This window comes from Globicephala melas, chromosome X, assembly GCF_963455315.2.
Source record: "Globicephala melas chromosome X, mGloMel1.2, whole genome shotgun sequence".
Classification (NCBI taxonomy): domain Eukaryota; kingdom Metazoa; phylum Chordata; class Mammalia; order Artiodactyla; family Delphinidae; genus Globicephala; species Globicephala melas.
The window spans coordinates 115,586,598-115,609,593 of NC_083335.1; the positions used below are offsets into that span (position 1 = coordinate 115,586,598).

At 41.3% G+C, this 22,996-nt stretch overlaps 1 protein-coding gene and 1 pseudogene across 5 annotated transcripts in view; one reads left to right on the forward strand and one right to left on the reverse strand.

Moving 5' to 3' along the window:
* Positions 1-22,996, reverse strand: part of FRMPD4 (FERM and PDZ domain containing 4) — a 797,331-nt gene that overhangs the window by 564,102 nt on the left and 210,233 nt on the right. The window lies entirely within an intron of this gene.
* Positions 12,588-12,675, forward strand: LOC115846469 (U6 spliceosomal RNA; annotated as a pseudogene).

A 22,996-nucleotide genomic window follows, 5' to 3' on the forward strand; every position in this document is an offset into this window, starting at 1 on the left:
GGGGAGAAGACATCGTAGGAACAGGCTAAGGGAAGGGTCATGAGTTAATCTCAGACCTACAGAACGATTGGGTTATGTACAACATAAAGGCACAGTCTGAAGTAAGTGAGGAATAGAGCAAAGACGTCAGCATCGGCGGATACTCAGAGTTAGGGGATGTAGCAAGGAAAGGATCCAACAGAGCGACGGGGCAAAAAGAGAATGTCAAGGGTGCAACACTGTGGGGGGCGGGGTGACACTGGAGGAAAGGGACACTTAAGAAAGAGAAAGTAATCTCAAAGACCAGAAATAACCATCCCAAGGAGATACATCTCATCTCTTTTCCCCCAAATCTCTCAGATTCCAGTCTCATTAAAACAAAACAAAACAAAACCACTTCTTCAGTTCTTGTTCATATGACAGAATAACCTCATCTCCTTGCTTCTTTGTGCTAGCTTCCTTCCATCAAAGTTATTTACTCTCTGGGGTATTTATTCCTTCTTTAATTAATTAATTTATGGCTGCGTTGGGTCTTCGTTGCCGCGCACAGACTTTCTCTAGTTGCGGTGAGCGGGGGCTACTCTTCGTTGCGGTGTGCGGGCTTCTCATTGTGGTGGCTTCTCTTGTTGCAGAGCACAGGCTCTAGGCTCAGTAGTGGTGGCACACGGGCTTAGTTCCTCCACGACATGTGGGATCTTCCCGGACCAGGGATCGAACCCGTGTCCCCTGCACTGGCAGGATCCTTAACCACTGAGCCACCAGGGAATTCCTGGGGTATTTATTCTGACAGCACTAAAAGTATACTAGAGATAATTAGTTATGACCATATTGCTTGGCCTGATCTACTACCTTTAGGAATCTATCCCAAGGAATCACTTTAAAATGTATTCAAGACTGGTTATAGCCCTAGTGCCCATAGTGTAAACAAACAAAGCAGAGTAAAAACAGAAAAGATACCCAACAAGTGAGCATAGCTGGGACATGGTTCCCCGTACTACGCTCTAACATTGTACAGCATTGTGGATCCAGTAGATACATAGAAAAATTTACATGAATTAAGGGAAAAGAAAAAAACGCTGGAAGTACCAGAACAAGAGTTGGAAAGAGGTCATAGAATCCTACAGAAAAATAAGATTACATTTTAAAGTTAGTTTGTATTTTTATTGTCTATTAACATAGTTATTTGTGTTTATTTTAAAGATGGCTAAATGGTGAATAAATATAAAACAGTTGTTTCTGGCATATTAGTACAATGAGAACAGAAATATCATTTGTTGGATTAAATTGCCACAGGCAATATAGTTAAACGTCACTGAGTAAATAAGGATCTTGTACAATGTACTTAATAGGGTTCAGACACACTATCCTAAAATACAGCGCCTTGGCAGATTGAATATTTTAAGCTGAAGGAATTTGAGCAAACTCTGGCAGAAGCAGGAAGGTCACTATGACCTCCTCCCCCTGAAACAGGTCATAAGACCCTCCTGTGAGAGGTCCCCTCCCCAGACTCCAAGGAGAGGAACGCCCTGATCTCCAAAACGCCAAGAATCTGAACAAACAGGCCTTACTGAGTTCCCCCACTTTACTACAATTACCTCGTCCTCCTTAACCTATCATATTCCTCCACGACTCGACTGTCCACTCTTCATCAAACCTATCATCCAAATACACAGGTCTAACTGTTTCTTTGGGTCTTCATTTCCTTATGAAGGCTCCTGTGTCATGTAAAACTTAGGTCAAATAAATTTGTATGATTTTCTCCTGTTCATTTGTCTTTTTCAGTTTACTTTTCAGGCCCAGCCAGGGACACTAAGAGGGTTAAGGAAAACTTCTTCCTCCCCTGCGTATATTCTTATGATCACAAAGTCAAAACGCCCTGGTGAAAGAATATTTCGATTTAAAAAAGAGGAGATTAAAATATGAATGAGTACTTAAAGATTAAAAATATCATTTTCTAAGCTTTTAAGGAAAGTAATATAGGGCTATATTATTTACATAGAAACAGCAAAGAATAAGAACAACTCTGGAAGCGAGAGAGTTTATTCATTTATTGTGAAATAGGAATCCGTGAGAATTATAACAAAACATTCTCTAGAACAGCAGAAGCATACAATTGTTTTTAAAAAAACCTTTGAGCCTATTTCCTACCCCCGAACACATACAGAAAAAAATATTCACAGAAACAGTGAACAAGGGAAAACAGTTCAAATTTAAGAAAGGCAAACATGATTAAAAATTTTTTTAAATAAATAAATAAATAGAAAGGCAAAGATGAATATTCTGAAAAACAAGAAGAGCGACAATTGAGAGGAAAGAAGAAAAATGGATAACAGGAAGAAAACTATTGCAGAAAGGCTCTGTAGCGGATAACTCGCTATAGAAGCAAGATATTTTTTTTTTTTTTATTTTTGCGGTACGCGGGCCTCTCACTGCTGTGGCCTCTCCCGTTGCGGAGCGCAGGCTCCGGACACGCAGGCTCAGCGGCCATGGCTCACGGGCCCAGCCGCTCCGCGGCATGTGGGATCTTCCCGGGCCGGGGCACGAACCCGTGTCCCCTGCGTCGGCAGGTGAACTCTCAACCACTGCGCCACCAGGGAAGCCCGGAAGCAAGATATTTTAAAGGTGAACTTGAGGGAGAACAAGAGTATGTGAAAGAGAATTCCCAGTTGGTAGCATAACAAAAGTGAAAAAAAAAGTTTTAAAAAGGTACAAAGAGATTAAAGGACAGGAAAATATTGAAGTCATTTAAAGTTTTATGTATAATTTAATGTTCTCTGTACAATTTTTTCAGATTTCCAAAAATGCTTTCTAATTCCAAATATCTCTATAAAAGGTTCTTAAATTGCTCCTGTATCTCATTATCTTTAAGACAGTACTTTTCAAGACTCTTGGTTGCAAATAACAGTATGCCAACTCAGACCAGCCTAAACCGAAAAGGAGTGAATTTGCTCATTGTGGTAGGTCCCCAAAGATGTCTATGTCCTAATCCCCAGAATCTGAAAATATGCCTCCTTACCAGGCAAAGGGGACTTTTGCTGATGTGCTTATGTTAAGGATTTTGAGATGGGGTGATTATCTTAGATTACTTGATAACCTAAGTGCGTCCAAGGTAATCACAAGGGGCCTTATAAGGGAAAAGAGGGAGGAGAGTCAGAGTCAGAGAAAGATGTGATGGCAGAAGCAGAGGTCAGAGTGATGAGGAACCATGAACCAAGGAAGGCAGGCAGGCCCTAGAAGGTGGAAAAGGCAGAGACATTTTAGACTTCTGACTTGCAAATTACAAGTTAATAAATATGTGTTGTTTGAAGCTACTACATTCCGGATAATTTGTTACAGCAGCAATAGGAAAATAAGACACTCATGTAACTAAGAAGTTGCAGGAGTATAACTAACTTTCAGCCCATTTTAATCCAATGATTCAGCTGATGTTGAGAACCTGTCTATTACAGTAAGTTCTAAGCAATGCTTTCCTCTGTGCTGTCTCATTTTCAGGCAGTTCCTCCTCACATCATAGAAAAGAAGACCACTGGTAGTTCAAGGCTCTCCTTATCCTTAATGAATGAGGATCCCTTGAGCTACACTGTGTGGTGGCCCTGCTTAAAACTAGCAACCTCAGAAGAAAAGCAAGAGTATCCTGCCTCAACTCCAGAAAAGCCCAGGGGCAGGTATCTGACTGGCTTGGTACAGGTCACAACTTTTTCTTGAACCAGTTATAGCTAGGGGTTTTCTCTGGACATACATGCACCCCAATGTTCATTGTAGCACTATTTATACAATAGCCAAGACATGGAAGCAACCTAAGTGTCCATCGACAGGTGAATGGATAAAGATGTGGTACATATACACAATGGAATACTACTCAGCCATAAAAAAGAATGAAATAATGCCATCTGCAGCAACATGGATGGACCTAGAGATTATCATACCGAGTGAAGTAAGTCAGACAGAGAAAGACAAATATCATATGATATTGTTTATATGTGGAATCTAAAAAAATTGTACAAACGAACTTATTTACAAAACAGAAATAGAGTCACAGATGTAGAAAACAAACTTATGGTTACCAAGGGGGAAAGGGGGGGAGGGATAAATTGGGAGATTGAGATTGACATATACACACTAATATATATTAAATAGATAGCTAATAAGAACTACTGTATAGCACAGGGAACTCTACTCAATACTCTGTAATGACTTACATGGGAAAAGAACCTAAAAGAGTATATACATGTATATGTATAACTGATTCACTTAGCTGTACAGCAGAAACTAACACAATATTGTAAATCAACTATACTCCAATAAAAATTAATTTAAAAAAAGACATTTCCTAAGAAACATTATATTTGAGATAAAACAATAAATTGATAAATGTGGGTTAAAGGCAGCCAAGGTATAGTGAAGTAGGTGGCGAACTTGAAGTCAAGAGTCCAGAATTTAAATTTTATCTTCATCACAAAACATTGAGGCCACCTTGAGAAACCTCTTAATTCTAATGACTGTGTTTCTTCAGCCATAAAATGGAAATATAACCAAAGTGTCCTCTCCAACCCCATCCTAAAAAATTCTATATTAATAAATGAATTTGGCAACTCAGTAGTAAGAAGGACAATTATTATGTTAATAACAGGTAAAACAATTGCAAAATGCAATGTCTAAGTGGCATTGTTTTCAACCCAAGGTGGGGTTGATCCTCTAATGACATGGTCACTGTTCAAAGGGGGCTTGAGAGGCCAGGGTGTAAAAATTCCAAAGAGTTGATGGTTGGTTGGTAGAATCTGATGGCAGCTCATCAGGACTCTGATGAGTGGGTCTCCTCCTTCATTTATTGACCTGTTATAATCATGTCCTCCCTTCCTGCTCTGAAGAGCCTCGTTGTGCCCAAGGCCAAGTGGTGGGGGTGGAATCCAAGAAGGTGAAGCAACCCCTCAGGGTGTAACTCTCAGAGAAGTGCCTGAGAAAACACTTAAAATATGTCCACACTTTCCAAGATGTCTTAAAATCTCGGGTGAAAGGAACCAACTTTCGTGTGCATATGGGAGTGGGAAAGGATTTTGATTTACTTTAAAGACTTAGGGGGTAGCATGAAGGTGATCTACTATCAGTAGGACTCTGATCAGGGTACCGCATCCCACGTGCTCCTAGCGCTCAGGAGGAGCTCACTAAATACACACTGAATGAATGAACTGGCTTCAAAGTGTTGCGCTTCATCACTTGCTGAATACAAATTTAACTTTAAGGCTATATAGAAAAGGCAAAACTCTTCTTTTTCTTTCTGGTTCTGTATATTTACTATCATCAAGCATCTGATATTTGCTTCTTTTAGATATTACTTTTGTGTTATGAGTCTGAAGTCAGGGGTTAAGTGAAAGATTAAGGGAGTTGTACACAGAGATGACTCTGTTATTACTAAAACCACAAATAAATACACAATACACACACACACACACACACACACGGAGGGTATTCAAGTTAATGCAAATTCTCAAAGTCTAATATAATGTAGATTGGAATGCAGCCAGCAAAAATGGCATTTTCTAGCTTAACGGAGAGATTAATAAATCAGAACCATGAATTATATATGAAGTCTCAGCCAGGGTCTCGGTTATTTTTAGCACAGGAGAGTAACATGATGCTGCAGGTATGGTCTGTGCCAACACCATAACTGGGTAGCAAGTACCAAACAAAGAAGGGCTGCGATGTTTCGATCAACAGAAGTAGAGACAAAAGCTCAGCATCCTCCACAGGAGAGAGACAGCTTTTCTCCCGTGCAAAACCCAATGGCGAACATGATGGAAGGAGTCACCAGAGTGAGGAGGGGCTTCGCCAGCGTATGACAACAGATGCAGATAACTGACACTGTCTTAAGTGCCTCTGCTTATCAAGTGATAAAGGTAATTCGCAACTGGGATTTTAACTTCCCCTACGCTAAAAAAGGCCGCCATCTGAAACAAAAATGAAGGGGGATAATTAGCACCAGACAAAGCTACATCACATATGCAGGCTTAAAAAGGAGTCCACAGACTCGAGTTCAAATCCCTGGTCTCTGTTGTCTTGGACAAGTAATTCAACCTCTAGAAGCCTTCATTTACTTGTCTGTAAAATGAGAACAGTACGTCTATATGCTAAGGTTTGGGAAGGATTCAATGAAATGACACATGTAAAGTATTTAGCATGGTGTCTAATATATAGTAAGTGCTCAGGAGTTAATAATTCTCAGAGATATGTCTGACAGTCACAAAGATAAGTGCATGTGTGTGCCTCTGCATTAACTTTTAACATCATTAAGAAATCTGACTTATTTATGTATGCATATATAAAACTTAAGGGATATTGGCTAAAAGGTTTTAGCAAATGTGTCACATAATGAAACAAGTCCAAGCCCCACAGATACTGAATAGTTTGGGAGCACCTAGCATGACACTCACATAAGAAAGTTTGCTATTCAATGAAGAGAGAAGACAACTCTGAAAAGAGTAAACCTATAATATATTATGTCACCACCTCTCCCCTGGCCTTCAGTGGCGTGGGTACTAGACCCAGACAGGGGTCCTGCCCACTAATAACCATAATTAAGCCTTAGTGTTAAGAAGGAAATCACAAATAAACCAAGCTCCGAGAGACCTACTAAGGGAAGAGATTAAGAACATTTTTCTACTGGAAGAATATTTATCAAATATTCACCAAAATGTAAAACTCTAGTTATCTCTGGGTAGTAGAATATAGATGATTCTTATTTTTCAACATTTTTTTTTGGTTTGTAGATAATTTATAAATTTTCTAATATATTTATGTTTACTTATGTATTAAGAACCAGAAGATACTTAAGTATAGTATCTTCTTATTTTATCTAATGGATGGGAGAGGCAGGGGCCTGCAAGCTATGGTCTGACTGTCCCGATTCTGTAAATACAGTTGTGCTATAACCCAGCCACAGCCCTCTGTGTACTGCTCACGGCTGCTTTGGCATCACCATAGACAAGGTAAGTAGGAGCATCAGAGACCTCAAGGCCCACAAAGCCTAACATATTTACTACTTGGCCCTTTACAGACAGTTTGCTGAACCCAGAGTGAGTCAGCGTGAAGGAAATTCTCAAGCATGGCCTGCCCACTATGGAATACTTATTACAAGTGGGCCCCTCCCGACCTGTGATGCTTTGGACAAGTCATGAAACTCCTAAGTTGCCTTATTTGTAGAAATAAATAAATAAACATGAACCCCTATTGAGTGCCTCACATATTAACTAATTCAGTCCGCATGACAGCCCCAAAACACAGATTCTGTTATCATTATATATATCAGCCAATCGCATTTGCAAACAGACCTCTCCCCTACAGACTGATAGGTTAAACGTGCTCGGATGCTAAGGAAAACCTTAAGTTGAGAACTAAGAAAAGTAAGTTAATTTCAAGACCCACATTTACATGTTTCAGAAGAGAAGTGAAGACACAGGACAAGGCAAGGGCCGGCCCCATGGCGGCTCTGCCGCTGTCAGTTCAGCTTGACGTGGGGATGGCCTCTGTCAGTCAGACTTCAGAAAAGACCCAGATCAGTTCCCGTGTATCCATACAACAGAGTGGAATGTAGTCGTTAAGAACAACATTTCTGAACACTATAGTAAACCCACATTGTTCCCTCACACACACACACACAGACTGGAAAATTAAGGACTACAGTTTCTAAAGTATTTATCTGGGTAGTGGAATAATGGGGTGATTTTCCCCTTTTTCCCTTCCTTGCCTCTTTTCTTCCTTTCCTTTCTTTCTTTTGGTGATATATACTGTCCAAGTTTTTTATAATTAATATTTATTACCTTTGAAATCAGAAAACAAGTTACACTTGGAAAAGAAAAACCCTGACGCACTAGAACAGATCAATATAAGCAACCCGCAGGTCCTAAAGAGTTAGAACCTCACCTTAGGAGAAACGTTTCAAGGGCTATGCAATTTTTATCAGGGACAAAATGAAGGCTTTGAAGGATGAGATGACTCATCAAATACTCTGAAGAGCAACCATGTAGAGGAGAGATGAGACTTTAGTCTGGGTAGTTTCAGAGAGAAAAACTAGGACCAATGGATAGAAAAGGAAAAGGAGGTTCACTGAACTTCAGTAGAGGAGGAAATACTTTCCATGATGACTGTGTGCTAAAGAGCTTGCTAGGGCTCCCCCTCTGTGGAGGCACACCCCCAGATGACTATATATAGAAACACACCACCAGGGAACTTCCCTGGCGCTTCCAATGCAGGGGGCGTGGGTTCGATCCCTGGTCGGGGAACTAAGATCCCACATGCCATGCAGCATGGCCAAAAATGGAAAAAAAAAAAAAAAAGATTAAAAAAAAACACACCCCCAGATGCTGGATGACCATCTATAGAAGCAATCCAGATGCTGGATGACCATACACGAAAACACACTCCCAGATGCCAATGACCGTACATGGAAATATACAAACAGATGCCACTGAACAAACAAAAAAGGAACACACCTGATGCTGAATGCCCTTCCTGCCCGCAACCCTTCCTAAGAAGTGACCATGAAGTTGGCTTTCTATCCTTAAAGATACTCCTCAGTGCTGGGAGATATGTCCTAAAATAATAAGCCATAAAGCCAGTAGCGTGTCTGTAGGGATGGCAGTGTTTCATGAATATGAAGAATGCCTTGGAATCAACAGCACTGGCGACAGTTAGCTGCAGTAGAGTTGCATGGTAATACTCAGCTGCTGCTTTCAACCACCTGCTTTATGGCTTCACAGATGCAGGGGATACTCATTACCCTCCCTCACAAAATGCTCTCAATTAAGAAAGAAGGAGGGGAGCTTCAAAGTGGAAGGAAGGAAACACAAGATTAAAGAGGAGAAATGAGGGATGATCAAGTATGGAGAACAAGGAAGACAGCAACAAATTAATACAAATATGAGTGTTTAGAGAACAACCGAGAGCAAACATTAAAAATTAATTTACACTCTGGCCTTGGAGTTTTATTCACCTGCTTAAACAGTCAGCTACTTTCTTAGATGCTTCAAAAACCGTCCTGAAAAAAAGTCTTACAGGTTGTTTAAATAGGAAAGAGAAAAACAAAAGCAGCTGTGAGATTTATATTTTTATCACCAACTCTCCTAGTTAGCTCTATGACCTGGAGGAAGCTACTCACTCTCTGAAACTCCACTTTTTCATATACAAAATGAGAATCATACCTACCTAGACTGTTGTAAGAATTAAATATCTTCTTACATGTAGGGACATACTCATTAGATGTTGAATGAATCCTAGCTTTAGTATTATTATTGTTGTTAAAAACAACTTACTTGATCTAGAAAGGAACAATTTATTTGGTCCAAAAGGAATTTGGTCTAGAAAGGAATAATATTTTCCAAGATTCTATATGAGATAAGATTTACATATAGTAACTCTATTTAAGTCCATCAAATCTTTGAGAGTTGTAGTTGACAAACTTTCTCTGTGAAGGGCCAAACAGTCAATATTTTAGGTTTTGCAGACCTACAGTCTGTGGAAACTACTCAACTCTGCCTCGGTAGCTCAAAAGCAACTGTAGATGATATGCAAATGAATGGGCATGGCCGCGTCCCAATAAAGCTTTATTTACAAAAGCAAGCCAGATATGGCTAGTGGGCACTAGTCAGTCTGCCTCTAAGCTAGCTAGTACTCCCAAATTACAAATAGAAAAACTGTTGCTCGAAGTGCTCAGGCAACTTGTCCTGGGTCACTCAGCTCCTAAGTGGCAGGCCTGGGACCTGAATCTAGGACCATCTGCCCCAGAGCCCCTGTTCTTTCCTCCATGCTTAATCGTGTTTCGCATGGTACCTTTGTAGTCACTTCAAAGCAGGATTTATAGTTCAGAGGAGAAATTCTGCACAACTAAACACACAATTGCTCCGTAACACAAACCATGCCCAAATAACTCAAGTAGAACGTATCAAGATTCCTGTCCTCATGCGCATTATAAAATGTACAGTCTCAAAAGGGTTTGCTGGTATTATTTCAGTGAGAAGCTGGTCTTGGTAAAATCAAGTGAAGAATTACTACATGAATGTCAAAAAATAATTTTAATGTGAATTTTCTGGAAAACACTAGTAAACATTTTCCTGTTTGGGCTTTGATAACCCAGAGATTTACCCCAAACATCCAATGCACTGTCACAGAGAAAGGAACTGAATGAATGATTCTTCACAGAACAAGAAATGGGAATAAGAAAATATCCATTCTTCCAATTACTTATGCTAAACATTCATTTCCTTTAAAGATGGGCCACAACGGGACTTCCCTGGCAGTCCAGTGGCTGGGACTTCACCTTCCAGTGCAGGGGGTACAGGTTCAATCCCTGGTCGGGGAGCTAAGACCCCACATGCCTTGTGGCCAAAAAACCAAAGCATAAAACAGAAGAAATATTGTAACAAATTCAATAAAGACTTTAAAAATGGGCCACATGAAAAAAAATCTTAAAAAAAAATAAAGATGGGCCACAGGCATTTACAAAGTACTTAGAGTCAGTTTTCAATTGGGTCGCAAAGAGAAGGAATGGAGAAAGAGAGAAGAGCAGAAGCAACTGGAGATCTTTATCACAAATATATAGCCCAGCCATCACCCCCACCACCCCAAGATTTAGGACCCCACGCGTGGAGTCAGGGAATAATGTGGCATCTGCTCGTAGGAAGCAAAATAAGGGGAAACAAACATTTCAAGTGATTATAATTATCCCACCTTCAGGAGCACTTGTTAAAGCAGAGATTCTCCACTTTAGCACCACTGGTCCTTTGAACTGGATAAATCTTTGTTGAGGCAGCTGCTTGTGCATTGTAGGATGTACAGTAACAGCCCTGGCCTCTACCCACTAGATGTCAGTAACATCCTTCCCCCAGTTGTGACAATAAAAAATGTCTCCAGACATTGCCAACTGTTTCCTTAGGGGGCAAAGTCACCCTCACTGAAAAGTACTGGGTTAAAACATAAACCATCTGATGCTGGCTTTATCTTAACATTCAGTCAAGGAAAAAAAAAAAACAGGAGAGGATAAGTCCACGTGAGATCTAGTCAGAGCACCTTTCTTCTACTTTAAGGACCATGAGCCCACTCATAGCCTCACCTTTTTATTGAAGCGTAGCCATTATTTTGTAGCTTCAAACTCATCACAAACTCATATGCACTAACATGCTTTCTTTTTTTTTTTTTTTTTTTTGCGGTACGCGGGGCTCTCACTGTTGTGGCCTCTCCTGTTGCGGAGCACAGGCTCCGGACGCGCAGGCTCAGCAGCCATGGCTCACGGGCCCAGCCGCTCTGCGGCATGTGGGATCCTTCCGGACCGCGGCACGAACCCGTGTCCCCTGCATCGGCAGGCGGACTCTCGACCACCGCGCCACCAGGGTAAGCCCTAACATGCTTTCTTGACATGTTTTTTATAGTACCAAATATCATTTGTCATTCACTGTAACAGGTTTGACATCAGTATTAATACCCTATGAATCGACATTTTTTCCCTGATATTTTTTCTTTTTCATTCTGTTTTTAACACATTTTAACTGATCTTGGAATTTCCAATAACAATCTTTCAAAATTTTTATCACCTCCAGCCTTCCCTAACTGAAATTCAATTATCTGAAATATGTAATAAAAAGTAATCAGTCCTCGAGTGGCATTGATATATATACATTACCGAATGTAAAATAGATAGCTAGTGGGAAGCAGCCGCATAGCACAGGGAGATCAGCTCCGTGCTTTGTGACCACCTAAAGAGGTGGGATAGGGAGGGTGGGAGGGAGACGCAAGAGGGAGGGGATATGGGGATATATGTATATGTATAGCTGATTCACTTTGTTATACAGCAGAAACTAACACAACATTGTAAAGCAGTTATACTCCAACAAAGATGTTTAAAAAAGATGTAATCAGTGCTCAAATAAATGTCATTCTAGTGTCAATGAAAACAGTACCTCGGTCTAGACAATAACAAACGTTAGACAAGATGTAGAGAAATTGGAAGTGTCACACATCGCTGGTGAGATGGTAAAATGGTGCAGCTACCTTGGAAAATAGGTTGGGAATTTCTTTAAAGTTTAACATAATTTATCATAAGACCCAGCAATTCTACTCTTAGGTATCTACCCAAGAAGAATGAAAAGGTATGCTCACACAAAGACTTGTAGCCCAATAACAGCATTATTCATAACAGCCAAAAAATGAACACAACTGGAATGTTCATTAACTGGTGAATGGATGAACACACTGTGGTAATTTTTTCATACAATGGAATACTATTCAGCAATAAAAAGAAGTATTGATACATGCTACAGTGTGGATAAACCTTGAAAACATTATGCTATATGAAAGAAGCCAGACACAAAAGACCACATACTCTGCTCACTTCAGCAGCACACATACTATTAATAAAATGTGGGGCTTCCCTGGTGGCGCAGTGGTTGAGAGTCCGCCTGCCGATGCAGGGGACACGGGTTCGTGCCCCGGTCCAGGAAGATCCCACATGCCGCGGAGTGGCTGGGCCCGTGATCCATGGCTGCTGAGCCTGCGCGTCCCGCAATGGGAGAGGCCACAACAGTGAGATGCCCGCGTACAGGAAAAAAAAACAAAAAACAACAACAACAAAAATTTGAAACAATACAGAGAAGATTAGCATGGCCCCTGCGCAAGGATGACATGCAAATTCATGAAGCATTCCGTATTTTTTTGGGACAATGGCAATAATATTGTAATATATAAATGTATCAAAATAACACATTGTACACCTTAAATTTACACAATGTTACACGTCAAATGTATTTAATTTAAAAAAGACCACATACTGCATTATTCCATTTTATAAAATGTCCACAACAGGCAAATGATAGAGATAGAAAGTAGATTAGCTAGGGCCGGGGGTGTATGTGAGTGTTGGGTTGGGGAGTAACTCTAGTAAGTATTGAGTTTCTTCTGGGGGTGATGAAAATGTTCTAAAATTAGGGCATGGTGACGGTTGCACAATTCTGTAAATAAACTAAAAACCATTGAATTGTACACTTTAAATGGGTCAATTTTATGGTATATATATAATTTATATCTCATTAAAGCTGTCAAAAATATACATTGCATAGTTCTAGATGAAACCTTTCATGAATGGAAATTGAGGTTCACCTACCAGGCTAGAAATTTGGTTGGTAAGCTTTCACTGTTCTTCTTTTTATCAGACCTGAAAATGCAGGTCTGAAGAATAAGAAATTTGTCCATACCTCTATGATCCCTTCCATTCCAACATTCTCTGCATCCTCAAAATTAATGAGACTGAGAGAGAGAGAGAGATGATATCAAGTTTTACAGGTTATGATTCCATTGCTGCTATGACATATAATGGAATCACAGATCAATTTACTCATTCATATATGTGCATATCAATTAGAAGGCAATCCTTCATTTTAGTAGATTAGGTGGTAGCTACTCTCTGGATGATTCAGAAGCATTTAAAGTCTTCACACCTCAAAGAGTTCCCCTTTCTGTTCTGTCCCCAACTCCCTTAGCTTATTTTGGCCTAGGCTTTGATTCTAATAGTTCTGTCAAATATACACTACACAAGGCTTCCCTGGTGGCGCAGTGGTGGAGAGTCTGCCTGCCGATGCAGGGGACACGGGTTCGTGCCGCGGTCCGGGAGTATCCCACATGCCGCGGAGCGGCTGGGTCCGTGAGCCATGGCCGCTGAGCCTGCGCGTCCGGAGCCTGTGCTCCGCAACGGGAGAGGCCACAGCAGTGAGAGGCCCGCGTACCGCAAAAAAAGAAAAAAAAGAAACACTACACAAAGTGTTTGATTAATGGATTTTGATCAAGATGGAGGGGAGATTCCAGTGGCTTGCCACAGAACCACATTGTTACCAACATCACTGAAGACACTGACTCCTCATTCAATTTGTTAGTTACTCAAGGATAGGAGGGGCAGAATATTACATAATAGAGTGAAGATTAAAAAGTATCTCAGTAAGCTGGAACAAAGTGCTGAAACAAACAAAATCAAATTAAATAAGAATAGATATATTGTAAAAGTTCAATAAATCCATTTCACATGAACAGAATGAAGCTTCATAATCACTCATTTAAAAGAAGTTGGTGGGATGTAAATTGGTGCAGCCACTGTGGAAAACAGTATGGAGGTTCCTCAAAAAACTGAAAATAGAACTACCACATGATTCAGCAATTCCACTGCTGAGTATATATCCAAAGAAAATGAAAACGTTAATTTGAAAAGATACATGGACCCCAATGTTCAAAGCAGCATTATTTACAATAGCCAAGATATGGAAGCAACCTAAGCATGCATCAACACATGAATGAATAAAGAAGATGTGGCGATATATATACACAATGGAATACTACTATGCCACAAAAATGAATGAAATTTTGCCGTATGCAGTGACACAGATGGACTTGGATGATATTATACTAAGTGAAATAAGTCAGAAAGAGAAAGACAAATACTGTCTGATATCACTTATATGTGGAATCTAAAAAACAAAACAAACTAGTGACTATAACAAAAAAGAAACAGACTTAAAAATATAGAGAACAAACTAGCGGTTACCAGTGGGGGAAGGGCAAGATAGGGGTAGGGGATTAAGAAATACAGACTACTGGGAATTCTCTGGCAGTCCATCCAGTGGTTAGGGCTTGGCACTTTCCCTGCCGTGGGCCCAGGTTCAATCCCTGGTCAGGGAACTAAGATCCTGTAACCCATGCAGCGTGGCCAAAAGAAAAAAAAAGAGAGAGAGAGAGATACAAGCTACTATGTATATTAAAAAAATAAGTTACAAGGATATACTGTACAGCCTTCCCGCGTGTGGCCAAAAGAAAAAAAAAAAAGAGAGAGAGAGAGAGATACAAACTGCTATGTATAAAATAAATAAGTTACAAGGATATATTATTGTATAGCACAGGGAGTAGAGCCAATATTTTATAATAACTATAAATAGAGTATAACCTTTAAAAATTGTGAATCACTATGTTGTACACCTGAAACTTACATAATTTTGTAAATCAACTATAACTCAGTAAAATAGATGTTGGTGGGTTTTATGTGCCAACAATTTCCATGTGAATGGGATATATGATTTATTTATAAGAAGAATATTACGGTCATGGGCAGCGGTAACAGAAGTGTAGAATCCAGTTGACCTTTGGAGTACTGCATACAATACTGAAGGTAACATTTTAAGAGGTATATTACAGAGTAGTCATTCAACAACCGTCAACAAATAACTGAGGCAGCAGCATCAGACACCATGCTTGGGACAGGGAATATAGGAAAACACAAGAAACCAAGGTCCTTGTCCTTGTGAAGCTTGTAAGCTATCAGGAAGGCAGGCCTTGATTCAGTCATTATGAGCACGGTGAGTATTACAGAGGGAGAGGGCAGGGCTCATGAGAGCAGGTAAGGGCAGGCCTAGCCTACATGTCCTTCCACAGGAACATAACCTGGAATGGTGAGGGGTCGGGAAACAGTAAGGCATAGTTGAGAGGTGTAGGGATAGATAATCTAGACAAGAGAGAATTGATAGGGTGTGAGTGAAGTGCAGTTACGTGGATGAAGAATCAACCAGAGGGAAGAATTAGGATCAATAGGGAAAGATTACAAGAAGAAGACTTTCTGTGTGGATAACTTCCTCAGACAACAGAGGAGGTGACAATACAGTACTGCAGTGAGCTTGCCAACACAAAAAGTATTCAAGCTGATGACCTTGTGTTGGACTAGATCAGGGGTCAGCATTTTCTGTAAAGGGCCACAGAGTAAACATTGTAGGCTTTTCGGTCTACACAGTCTCTGTGGCAACTACTTAACTCTGCCACGCATAAAGAGGGTCACAGATAACGTGTAAATAAATGAATGTGGCTGTCTTCCAATAAAACTGCATTTATGGATCCTGAAATTTGAATTTCATACAATCTTCACATGTCATGAAATATTCTTCTTTTGATTTTTTTCCAACATTTTTAGCTTGTGGGCTGAGGAAATACAGGCAGTGGGCCAGATTCAGCCCACGAGTTGTAGTTTGCCCATCCCTGGACAAGATGATGTTGGAGTTTGCTTCCAGTTCTGAGACTCTGAGGTTGAGTAAAACCTGACCGACATGGCATGTCTTTTTAAACTCATCATCTTTTTCCAATAATTATAACTATAGGTAACACTAATTAAGACCGAAGCATAGAGAATGTTTCACCGCAACAAACTGGCAAACTGGGATTTGAACCCAGACAGCCTGGCCCCAGAATCATTTTTCTGTATATTCTTTCAGCTGATCTATGCAACAGACCTAGAAGGCAAGCACTCTGGTCTTGCCTGTGCTCTAAGTGGGAAAATAATAAGCACAGAATTGCTAGGTGACCTACGCACGCTCACAAGGGGATAAAGCGCCAGGAGCAGAGTTCAGTCTGACACTCGGCACGTCCAGCCCCACCCCGGCTATGGAGTTGGTTTAACAGACGAGCTGGCTTCAGCCACAGGTAAGGTCAAAATGGGCAGCTCACTGACTGGCACGTCTGAGAAATGGTGGTGGGCACAGCGTTGAGCCTCCGGAACTGGGGATACTGGGTGAACGTGGAAAGGCAGGAAGACTGAATACAAAGGGAATCTAGAAAAGCAAGGCAACTGTGCTGTCCCAAAATTGGGCCTAGGGGAGAGCCCTGCTTCAACTTCTCTTCTGTAAAATGAGGGATAATATAATATTCACCAGTCTCACCCAAGGGTGTTGAGTAAATTAATTAATGCCAATACACGGCTTGAGGTGTTTAGATGGGAACAAAAAAGTCAACAACAGGGCAGTTGATTTGCATTTATTGTTGCATGTATTAAATTGTCACTCTCCTGGTCTTTGGGAGGCTTTATGAGAAACCAGCAGTATATTAATTATTCTCAGAACTATTCCTATCACCCTCAGAAAACCAAGTCTAAATGCCAGGAGGCGGTGGCGACTGCGAAGGTTTGGAGAGCCAAAGAAGTTCAATCTTTGAAGTCTCTTTACTACTTCCGTCAGCCTATAACGCTATCACAGGAATGATGCGATCAATTTCAGCCTCCGGGTTGCCTTTTCTCTAAGACACTGGAGGATAAACTCCCTGCGTTTAGGAGTTCTGGTCACACAAAGGTAGTTTACTGCCTTCTAGAAGGTACCATGTTGTAGAAAGGAGAGGACTGGCCAGATGAGGCAGGAGAGCTGGCTGGGCTGAGGCCCCAGCATAGAATTTAGGTAGGACACTGATTTCTGGTTCCCTAGTCCAGGAGGCCTTCTCTGATTTCCAGGCTGAGTTGGGTGTCTCTTCTCCGTACCTCAAGAGTACCAAGCACACCTCTATTATACTACATATGCCCTTTCAAAATTGTCGATTTGCTCATCTGGTAGACTTTTTTTGTCAAGGTTTTGTCTGCAACCACTGCAAAGCTGAGGAGATTGTGGGCTCCCAGTAAACATTCAAGAACAATGAACTGTCCTTCGTTTGCTTACCAGGAAAATGGGAGAACAGGATAAGAGGGTTGTTAATGTCTCTTCTGGTCTTGAGATCTGGATGAAGATCACCGTTCGAACTCCCAAACAGACTCTCATACAGGTGGTTATTCTGTGGCTTGGGGGAAAATGGGGGAGAGAATCTCAAAGGAGAAAGACATTGATATAACTAAATCCTTCTCTTCCTATGGAATGGACATTCCGTTCTCAACTCAGCACCCAGAAGGATCCATTTTCAAAGAATGAAGCTCTCTTTTTTTTTCTTAAAGATCTTTTTGATGTGGACCATTTTTAAAGTCTTTATTGAATTTGTTACAATATTGCCTCTGTTTTATGGCCACAAGGCATGTGGGATCTTAGCTTCCTGACCAGGGATTGAACTCACACCCCCTGCATTGGAAGGCGAAGTCCCAACCACTGGACCGCCAGGGAAGCCCCAAAGAATGAAGCTCTTATCATTCCTCTGCTCATTACCCTCCAAATGATTCCCCATCTTGCCCAGAGTGAAAGCCACAATCCTAATGTCCATGGACAGGTGAATGGATAAAGACGATGTGGTACATATATACAATGGAATACTACTCAGCCGTAAAAAGAATGAAATAATGCCACTTGCAGCAACATGGATGGACCTGGAGATGATCATACTAAGTGATGTAGGTCAGCCAGAGAAAGACAAATACCATATGATATCACTTATATGTGGAATCTAAAAATAAAAGCAAAGATACAAATGAACTTATCTACAAAACAGAAACAGACTCAGACTTCGAAAACAAACTTATGGTTACTAAAGTGGGGAGGAGGGTGAGGGAAAAATAGGGAGTTTGGGATTAACAGATACAAACTACTATATACAAAGTAGATAAACAACAAGGTCCGACTGTATAGCACAGGGAACTATATTCAGTATCCTGTGATAAACTATAATGGAAAATAACCAGCCAGCATTCTTCCTATGACCTATAGACAGTGCACTGGCTGCTGTCTTCCTCACTCAGCTCTCTGCCGTCTCTCCCTGGCTCACTCCATTCCAGCCTCCTTACTGCTCCTCCGATTAACCACGTACTGTTCATCCTCAGGGCCTGAACCCTTGTGGTTCCCTCCTCCTGGAACTTTTCCTCCTAGACATCCCAATGGCTTGCTCTCTCACCTTCTTCAAATTTGCCAAAATTCACCTTCACAGGCGGACTTACTCTGACCACCTTACTGGCGATCCGTAGTCTCCCAGCACTCCCCATCCCCTTTGCTGACTTATTTTTCTCCATAATGCTTGTTACCTTTCTTATACTATAAAAGTTACTTTTACTTTATAGGCTCTTTGAGTCGGTGCTTTTGTCCGTCCTGATCAGTGCTGTGGCCCAGGACCTAGAAGGCTGCCAGGTGTGTAGTATGGGACTCAGTGAATGTTTGCTGGATGAATGGACACAACTAAGGCAGCACAACGGGATGGGAGTGCGGCTCATGAGCCTCAAGCCCCGCTGCGTTTCCTGTTTGGCCTTTGGGCTGTTGCTCTAACCTCATGTTTACGGCCTCCTCCAGAGCTCATACTTGCTCTGCTCTTCTGCTCTTTTTCCCTTTTCAACCTGTGTCCATGGGCTACTCCCTTTCAGGTCAGCGGGAGCTCCATCCCAAGGCAAATTAAGCAGGAGGTAAAGCGATGGAAAGGGAAAATGCCTGCATGTGCTACTGGAAGGCAAAAAGCTATTATCAACAGGGAAGGCATGGGGTTGGCCACTGACCTTATTTCCTGATGTGGAAAAAGGAGGCAAACGTCAATTTTTCAATCCCAGACTCTCATAAAAGCTATTTCTGAGCTAATGATGGTTAGAAAAGAAACTTCACAAATAAAACTTGAAGACACAAATCTAGCACTCTTTTCTAGGCACAGCTGGTATTCCTGGAGGCTGTCCAAACCTTGAAGTCCTATGTCCAATGATATAATTCATTATAAGAATAAGGAAGAGGCAGGGAGGTAGAATGGAAAGATTCAGGCTATGGATATAGGCATTTGTATTTCTTCATAGGAAGAAACAAAATCATAATACCTATTTTATGAATTTATTTTCAAATGAAACAGGGTATTTTAAGAGTGGCATATTATATGTACAATTATCCAATCCATAACGGGTGCTCAAGAGATGTCGGCCACAGCCACTGCCGTCAGCACCGTCGCTATTTGGAAGGGTTGATCTATCGAGGGGGCAGTAAGAGAGAGGAGTACCATCATGCTGAGAGAAACAGAGAAGAGGGGACATTCTACAGGGTGAAACCTGAATCTGATTCAACTAGCTGACGGTTTCTCAAACTTGGCACAGTTGACGTTCAGGACCACATAATTCTTTACTGTGGGGGGCTACCTACGCATTGTCAGACGTTTAACATTATCCATGGCCTGTATACACTAGATACATAGCAACCCCCGAGCTGTGATCAACAAAAATGTCTCTAGACGTTGCCAAATATCCCTGGGGAGGCACAATCACCCCAGGTGCAGAACCACTGATGTCTGACCAGGAAATAGCAGTAAAAAGCAGATTTGACTTAAAACGTTTGCAAACATACCCTTCTATATCTTTGTGCTGTTCATCATTGTAGTTTACAGCAGAAGTTGGCAAATCATGTTCGGCAGGTCAAATCCACCCCTTGATTTTGTAAATAAGTTTTGTCAAAACATAGACATGTTCATCATTTACGTATTACCTAAGGCTGCTTTCACTCTACAAAGGCTAAGTTGAGTAGTTGTGGCAAAGGTCGTACGGCCTGCCAAGCCTAAAACATTTACTATCTGACCTTTTGCAGACAAAGCTGTCGACCCTTGGTTTATAGCACAGACTCTGGAGTCAGGCTGCTTGTTTCTAAATCCCAGTTCAGCTACTTATGACCAGCACGTTTTGCAGCAAGGTCCTTGAAGCTCCTGGTGCTTCACCTTCCTAATCTGTCAGTGGGGCTGATAATAATGGTGCCAAACTCCCCGGGTTGTTGTGAGGATTAAATGAATAAAGACATGGGATGCGCTCAGAACAGTTCTGCGAATGTTGTAGGCGCTCAATACGTGTTTGCCATCATAATACTCTTCAAGGGGAAACAAAGAAAACATGGTGATCTTACCTTTTAAGGGACTGATTTATATATCTATAAAATCTTCCCAGAAAAGAATAAAATTTCTCACATCTCAATAAACTTATTAGTCTCTCTCCTTCAATCATCTCTCACTAATATTTGATGAGCTAATTCCAATGAAAGGAGAGAATCAAAGGCCTTTGAAAAACATGAGTTTAAAGTATCTGATGGAAAACCCAGGAGGAGAAATACAAATTTGTAGCGAAACTGATAATGGCTTTATGTACTTTCTGGCCACTTCAGAGTAAGAGAGGCTATGCTTTCTTTTTTCATTGTCTCCTTCCTTGTCTTATTTTTTTTTTTTTTTTGCGGTACGCGGACCTCTCACCGCTGTGGCCTCTTCCGCTGCGGAGCACAGGCTCCGGATGCGCAGGCCCAGGGGCCATGGCTCACGGGCCCAGCCGCCCCGCGGCATGTGGGATCCTCCCGGACCGGGGCACGAACCCTCGTCCCCTGCATCGGCAGGCGGACTCTCAACCACTGCGCCACCAGGGAAGCCCCCTTGTCTTATTTTTAAACTCCTATAAAGGAAGGCTTTCAGGTAATAACACACATTCATGTGGGCCTGGATGTGTATATATCCCCATCACAAATCCCCCACCATGAGTAGAGCTGGAGCCTCATTGTACAGGAGCAAATGAAATTCTTGCCTGCCCTCTAGCATTTGCTAGGGTTGTTTCAGCTTCTCAAACTGCTGTTTATTCTCCAGGTGTCAGCATAGGTGCTGCTTTTCTCCTCATGCCCCTTGGCATGCTCTCTGGACTACTTCAAATTCCAGAAGGGCTCAGAGGACTTCACGTCTCAACCAGGCTTTTCATCCCACACCTACTGCGGCTGTTACTCAACTCCTGCTCATGGGGCTGCCTTGTTTGCCAACCAAACGTTAAATGCCTTGTGGCAATGACCTTGTATTTCTCATGTGCATCTCCTGTTGCACTATGCTTAGAGGGGGAGCTCGTAGTAGGCACCAAACTCACTAATTAATTAAAAATTATATTGGGTACAATGCATATATTCAATAAAGGACTCACATAATTAAACCATGTATCCACACAACCCTATGAGGTAGAAAGTACTATGAAACCAACTTAAAGGTAAGGAAATTGAGGGTTACAAAGATTAAGCAACTTGTCCAAGGTCACATTTCTAATAAGTGGTAGAGGCAGGATTTGAACTCATGCAGTCTCTCTCCAGAGCATGTACTTTTAGCCACTACATTACGCTGCAATTAGAATAACTGTTCAATGCAAAAAAAGAAATAAGGACTCATATAAATAGATAGAGATATATAGATATATAGATATAATTCTACAAATCACTGAAGAAGCCAACAACATCATGGTTAAATGGGTGAAAGACTTAAACAGATACCCCACAAGAGCTTATCCAAATGGCCAACAAACATATGAGAAGATACTCAACTACATGAGTTATCAGGGAAATGTACATTAAAACCTTGTGCTGCTATCACGACACACCCACCAGAATGTCTAAAATGAAAAAGATGGAGAGAAAGGAGTAGAGCAACTGGAACTCTCACACACACCTGATGGGAACACAGATTGATACAACTGTTTTGTAAAACTGTTTAGGAGTATCTACAAAATCTCAACAAAAGCACATCCCATGACTCAACTATTCCACTCCTCGGTTTATTTCCCACAGAAATGCATACACAGTTTCATTAAAAAGTAAGTACAAGAATACTCATAGTAACACCATTCATAATAGCCAAAGGGTGGAAACCACCTAAATGCTGATGCGTAGTAGAATGAATAAAGAAATACCTATATTCTTCTAATGGAATATGATGATACAGCAAAGAAGAGGAACAACATGTAATACTCTCATCAATACAGATGGATTCCACAATGTTGAGTGAAGGAAGTCAGACAGAAAAGGGTACTGAGCATCTGATCTAGTTTAATACAGCACAGGGCTTCCCTTGGTGCAGTGGTTGAGAATCCGCCTGCCGATGCAGGGGACGCGGGTTTGTGCCCCGGTCCGGGAAGGTCCCACATGCCGCGGAGCGGCTGGGCCCGTGAGCCATGGCCGATGGGCCTGCGCGTCCGGAGCCTGTGCTCTGCAATGGGAGAGTGAGAGGCCTCTCACAACAACAGTGAGAGGCCCGCGTACCGCAAAAAAAAAAACAAAACAAAAAAAACAAAAACAAACAAACAAAAAATACAGCACAAAACCTAGTGAAACAAACCTATGCTGTTAGAAGTTAAGAAATTGGTAATTCTTGGAGAAGGGAATATGGTGGATCTTCTCAGAAGACTGCTAATATTCTTTTCTTTTAACCTGAGTGCTGGTGAATGTGTTCAATTTGTGAAAACTCCTTGAGCTATGCAATTAAAATACGTACCCTCTTCAAAATGTAGACTGTTCTTCCACATGAAGTTAAA